Source organism: Rhinolophus sinicus, linkage group LG13 (assembly GCF_036562045.2).
Source record: "Rhinolophus sinicus isolate RSC01 linkage group LG13, ASM3656204v1, whole genome shotgun sequence".
NCBI lineage: Eukaryota > Metazoa > Chordata > Mammalia > Chiroptera > Rhinolophidae > Rhinolophus > Rhinolophus sinicus.
The window spans coordinates 1231734-1237644 of record NC_133762.1 but is presented as its reverse complement, the minus strand read 5'-3'; the positions used below and the strand labels follow the sequence as shown (position 1 = coordinate 1237644).

Genomic DNA, 5911 nt, shown 5'->3' with positions numbered 1-5911 from the left:
GGCTTATTTTCCAGTTAGGTCTTATTTTCAGGGAACACGGTACCAAGCTTGTCTCGAAGATGGCCTCCATCATTCCTTCTCTCTGCGGAAGCACATGCTTCTATTCTGTTGAGAGGCAAAGTCTATTTCTCCACTCCCTTGAATCTGAGCTGGTCTGAGACTGCACTGACCAATAGAATATAGAAGAAGTGACATTAGGTCAGTCCTTCCTCTAGATTTTCAGAGAAGTGGCATTCCCAGATCCCTCCTTTTGGAAGCCAGTCACCATGTAAAAAGTGAAAGTACCTTGAGATCACCACGCTGGAGATGCTCACAGCACATGGAGAAGCCCTGAGGAAGGAGGTGCCACCCAGTGAAGGACCAGCCTCAGCCCTGCCCAATCACCAGCTGAATCCCAGCCAAATTAGTGAGTGACTGGCAGGTGTCCTGTGAAACAGGAAAGCCGCACTGCTGAGCCTTTCCTGAATTAGGAGCAAAATAATAGGGGTGTTTCTAAGCCAGTAAGCTTTGGGTGTAGTTTGTTATGTAAGCTCAAAAACAAAATGTGTACTTTCAGAGAAGACCATGAGATAAACAAGTGGTAAAGCTAAGTCTGATCAATGTCAGGCTTGTTTCTTCTGCTCTGTGTTGCAGGAGACTGTCACCTTACAAACATTTCCAGGTCACCTGGCCAGCTGGCTTCCGATTAGTCTTGGTCAATTGGAGAAACTGATAGGAGGTTGGAAAGTAGGAGGGAGGGGCATTTCTTTTCTTTTGGGGAACAGTGGCTGGCTCTAGGTTCCCACCTCTTTGGCATTTCTTGTGGTAACAGGAGCTGTCCACAAGCTTCAGCAGTTCCAGAACTGGAGGCAATGTACGTAAATAAGTGGCATGCTTCAGTGGTGGCCACCACAAGTGGCTGTGTGACTGCAGAATAAATAGCCTGGGTGGTCCCAGCTGCATTACGTGCAGGCTCCAATAATGTCAGCAGTGACATGCTCCTACTCTCTGCTACTGCCACCTCCTTCCTCTTCGCTCTTCCATTAGACATATCTGCAGTGTCTTCCAATTGTCTAGCTACACATCTGTCCACACAGGTTTTGCAGTCAACAGTGCCTTCAGGAAACAGACACTCAAAGATGAAAATTGGTTAACTTTCCTTGGTCATAAACACAGTTATGATCTTAGCATCAGTGGAAAATGAGATACTGGTGGTTCACATATGTAGTGGCAAGATATTTACTTAAATTACAACCTGGCATCTCCTGGGATGAGGGTCTATTGAAGGTAAGGTACTAGAGGGTCACAATAGACAGCAATTACACAATAACTACACTTGTCTCCAGAGGTCTGCAGTCAACAAAACAAATGTTTCAAACAGGAAAGTTCATAGAGGGCGTTGGTTACAGACTTTTTGGAAGTGCTAGAGGAGCTAACGGGGATAAAAATCAGATTGTTCAGATGCTAGTGATCGAAGATGCCACTGCTCACTTAGGGCTGAAAGGATGACACAGGAGAGGTGGGGAACAGCTCCTGATGGCAGGAGTTCACTCTGAATGTCGCTGCTGGGCACTGTCACTGTCACTGGAACCACACCCTGACTTTCAAACACATTATTTGCTCTGTGGCAAATCCCAGGGTTAGTGGAGCCCACAGCTGCCCACTGCTGGCACTGCCGGTGGCTCATTACAGCAGCCCCTGTCAGATCCCCAATGCCACTGGAGTCTGTGTTTGCTGGCAGCCATCAGGGGAAGTCCAGAGACCCCATGAGAAGCATAAAAAATTGCTCTGCTTTCTTGACATATTCCAGTCTTCCAACAAGTACCTCCCTTGGACAGAAGCTAATCAGAAATCTACTGGAGGGGCCGGCCCAGTGGCTCAGGCGGTTAGAGCTCTAGGCTCCTAACTCCGAAGGCTGCCAGTTCGATTCCCACATGGGCCAGTGCACTCCCAACCACAAGGTTGCCAGTTCAATTCCTCGAGTCCCACCAGGGATGGTGGGCTCTGCCCCCTGCAACTAAGATTGAACACAGCACCTTGAGCTGAGCTGCCACTGAGCTCTGGGATGGCTCAGTTGGTTGGAGTGCATCCTCTCAACCACAAGGTTGCCGGTTTGACTCCCGCAAGGGATGGTGGGCTGTGCCCCCTGCAACTAGAAAATGGCAACTGGACCTTGAGCTGAGCTGCACCCTCCACAACTAAGATTGAAAGGACAACAATTTGACTTAGAAAAAAGACCTGGAAATACACACTGTTCCCCAATAAAGTCCTGTTCCCCTTCCCCAATTAAAAAAAAGAAAGAAAAAAATCTACTGGAAGGGGTGTCTGGGAAATGAAGTTTGCAGAGATCCAGCCCTCTCAGAAAGGAGAAGACTATGAAGGGTGGGAAAGAAGACAAGGGCAAACAAGAAAACAAGCAGAATGGTGCCGCTTTTGGCAATTTGGCAGTCTTTCTTAGCCTTCCACTTGTATTTAATTTCTGTACAAGAGAGGCATAATGGGATTATCTTAGGTAAGTGAAACATTCTCACCACTTTCTCAAAAGTTGAGATGTGAAGTCCCACCTGTATCTGTCACTCTGGCCAGCCCCGGGTGAGACTGTTGGGCCTGTCAGGGCCAAAGCCAGCGGCACCATGGAGATGCATGGTGGTTGTGAGGATGAAGAGAAGGCGGTCAGTCTGACAGCTTTTTATGAGGACACTTTTGCAAAACACTGAAATGATCTTTATGGTTAAATCTTATATTGTCTCCAATACAAACTGAGACACAGAATTACAATTCACTCAAGAGATGGACATGACTGCCTCTAAACAAACAGTACAATTTCCCCAGAAATATACTCTCATCTCTGTCTGCACCTCATTTCATTGGTTTATAAATGGTTCAAGGACCCTGATGCTGTCTCCACCAGTTTTGTTGTCCAAATGAAGCCGGAGACATCAGTAGCAGGTGGACCATGAGGTTGGTCCCATGATTTGATCAATCCCCGTGAGTAGCTCCAGGAGTGGTTCAAGCAATAGAACTTTCCACGGAGACAGCACTGCCTGCACTGACCACTAGTCATGCAGTCTTCTAATACAGTGAAAAGCACGTAGGCCTATGCATGAAAAGAAATATTTTATTCCATGCTGGGAAGGGCTTAGAAGATGAGAAGCTTTCAAGGCCCTTTTGGCTTCTGAAAGTTTGACTTTGCTAAGAGGGATGACCTCAGCGCCATCGCACCTGTGATTCTGTGCTGATGCCGTGCCTCAGTTTCCCCATGTCATGCTCTGGGGAAGTTGGCTAGGTAAGTGGATCAGGATTCTCCCCTCACGGCCTACATTCCTATGCACACCTCTGCATCTGCACTGGAGACGTCACATAGTTTGCAGTGCCAGCCCTAGTGACCCCTGCTCCATGGACCCCCTTCTGCCAAACACCTGTGGCCTTGGCTGTGGCTCCTCCTGGCCCTTCAGTGTCTCCCTCCTGTTCAGCATCTCTCTGTCCCAGGGCAGAAGCACTTCGTGGGGACACAAAAGTCAGTGAACTGTCTAGAACATAATCCCTTTGCATAAAATAAATGGTAATTATGTGAGCAGATGGGGGTTAATGACCCACTGTGCTGACCACATACATCAAATCATGTTTCACCCCTTCCTCTCGCATAATATTCTATATCAACTGTGTCTCAATAAAGCTGGAAGAAAGAGCACTCCTCTGCTTAATAGTTTTATGATCACTTGTTGTGACATTTTCAATGAATTATATGATGGGCAGAAATACCAACACTCACTACAGGAGCAGGCTTTCCTGGGCTGAGTCACAGGGAGGGCTTTGAGGGATCCACATGCTGGGGAAGGATTTACAGGTTTCAACAATTACCTTCAGCGTTCTTTTTGATAAGAAGATCTAACCTGAAGACGTGGTGAATTTCTCAGCGGGATTCTAAAAGGGTGGGCCTTCCCACACCGGGAGTCGAACCCGGGCCGCCTGGGTGAAAACCAGGAATCCTAACCGCTAGACCATGTGGGAGACGACAGCGGCAGCAGCAGGTGCAAGCATGCTGAATCATTTGTGTCTGCTTCCTCCTTCCGAGTTCGGCCCCGCCTCCCGGGCTCGGCCCCGCCTCCCGGGCTCGGCCCCGCCTCCCGGGCTCGGCCCCGCCTCCCGGGCTCGGCCCCGCCTCCCGGGCTCACCACCCCCCCTCCGGGACTCGGGCCCGCCTCCCTGGCTCAGCCCCGCCTCCCGGGCTCAGCCCGCCCCCCCCACTCCGGGACTCGGCCCCGCCTCCCGGGCTCGGCCCCGCCTCCGCGTCACGCCAGCCTTCCGCGCCTGCGCGGCTCTGCAGGTACGCTGCGATTACTGTGGGTTCCGTGCGCTTTGTCAGCTTGCGGAGAGGGACTGGCGACCCGACCCCTCACATCCACCCGGGGGTGCTGCAGCCGGCCTGCGTTTCCAAACATCTCTGTAAAAATGGTCCGCGGTGAGATTTGAGAAAAGAATGTTTTCGATAGCCCAGAGCGAGTCGTGAGCCTGGCGCCCCAGGTCTCAGTTCCCTTGTGACGCTGAGGATGACCTGTATTAGACCGGATTTTCCCGGTCACCATGTTTTAGGTCACAGGACAGTTCAGTTGCAATTTGGCATTTACAAGGCTGAACGAATGAAACCCCGAATAGTCCATGGGTTACATTTTGTGGCAAAAGTCCTTTGCAGACAACTGTTTTTAAGATCTTGTTTAGGGACGGCCTTGCATTATTAAAACCGAAACACCCAAATCCGTAAAGGACAAATCCACACATTGCACTACGTTAACAACTCATACACTGGAGGAGAAAAAAAAGTAAAATACAAACCACTGACTGGGAGATAAATATGTACAAGCCATGTAAAGAGATTGCTATGTTACTTGTCACACGACACATGGTCTATAATAAAACAACCTGCAACGTAAAAGTGAGAAGTTGTGAACAGCCCACTAGTTGGGGAGGAACCCCAAGGCTATGAAGCATTTGAAAAAAATCTCAGCCTCACTGACTCCAGCCACCATTTGGCCAAAAAGCAAGAGTGTGAAAATGGCAAGTGTTGGCAGGTATGTGGGGGGAAAGGAAGCTCCTAGAAACTCATCAGACTTGATCAGGGAGGCACCTTGTCAGGATTTCCAAGCAATTCTATTTAAAAAAATTTTGTAGCACCAGTATTGTTCTGGAACAGCCTCTGACGCACTGAACATGAAGAAACACTGCTATGAAAGCGACAGACACATTACAGGACACAGTAACATTTCCAGTGGGGGGCCAGGATCACCCTAAGCAAAAATCAAACAAGGGTGGGTGGATTAAGAGAGTCAATCTCTAAGAATTTCAATGTCTGTGTGTACTATAGCTATGAGATAAGAAAAGGCTTCAATTTCAGAATAAGAGAAAACCTTGACATGATTCAGAGTCTTTAACAATTAGTTCACCATAACAAAAGTTAGTACAATATTTTGGATTGTTCAAGACCAAGGTTAAATTTCTTGTAATTCAAACTTCTTACATTGGTTTTTATGAGTTAAGTAATTTCCCACTATTTCCATAATTTTTTAAAATTAAAAATTATATGTATAAATCTGTATTCAATTAAACACAGTGATAATGTTGCTTTTTTCATTAATAAATTTTTATTTTAGAATAGTATCAGATGTACAGAGAAGTTACAATGATGGTACACAGTGTTCCCATATACCCCACAGCAAGGTTCCCCTATTATTAATATCTTAGATTAGTATGGTATATTAGTCACAATTAATGAACTGATACTAGAACATTTTTAACCAACTAATGTCCATACTTTACTCAGATTGCCTTAGTTTTTCTTAATGTCTTTTGTCTGGTCCAGAATCCCATCCAGGACATCACTTACACTGAGTCATTCACATCTCCTTAGGCTCCTCTTGGCTGTGACAGATTCTTG

The 5911-nt window shown here is 47.3% G+C and overlaps 1 non-coding gene across 1 annotated transcript; it reads right to left on the bottom strand.

Moving 5' to 3' along the window:
- Window positions 1–3918: 3918 nt before the first annotated feature.
- Window positions 3919–3990, bottom strand: TRNAE-UUC (transfer RNA glutamic acid (anticodon UUC)). Its single transcript has one exon. It is a non-coding gene; the product is annotated as a tRNA-Glu (tRNA).
- Between the last annotated feature and the right edge of the window lie 1921 nt (window positions 3991–5911).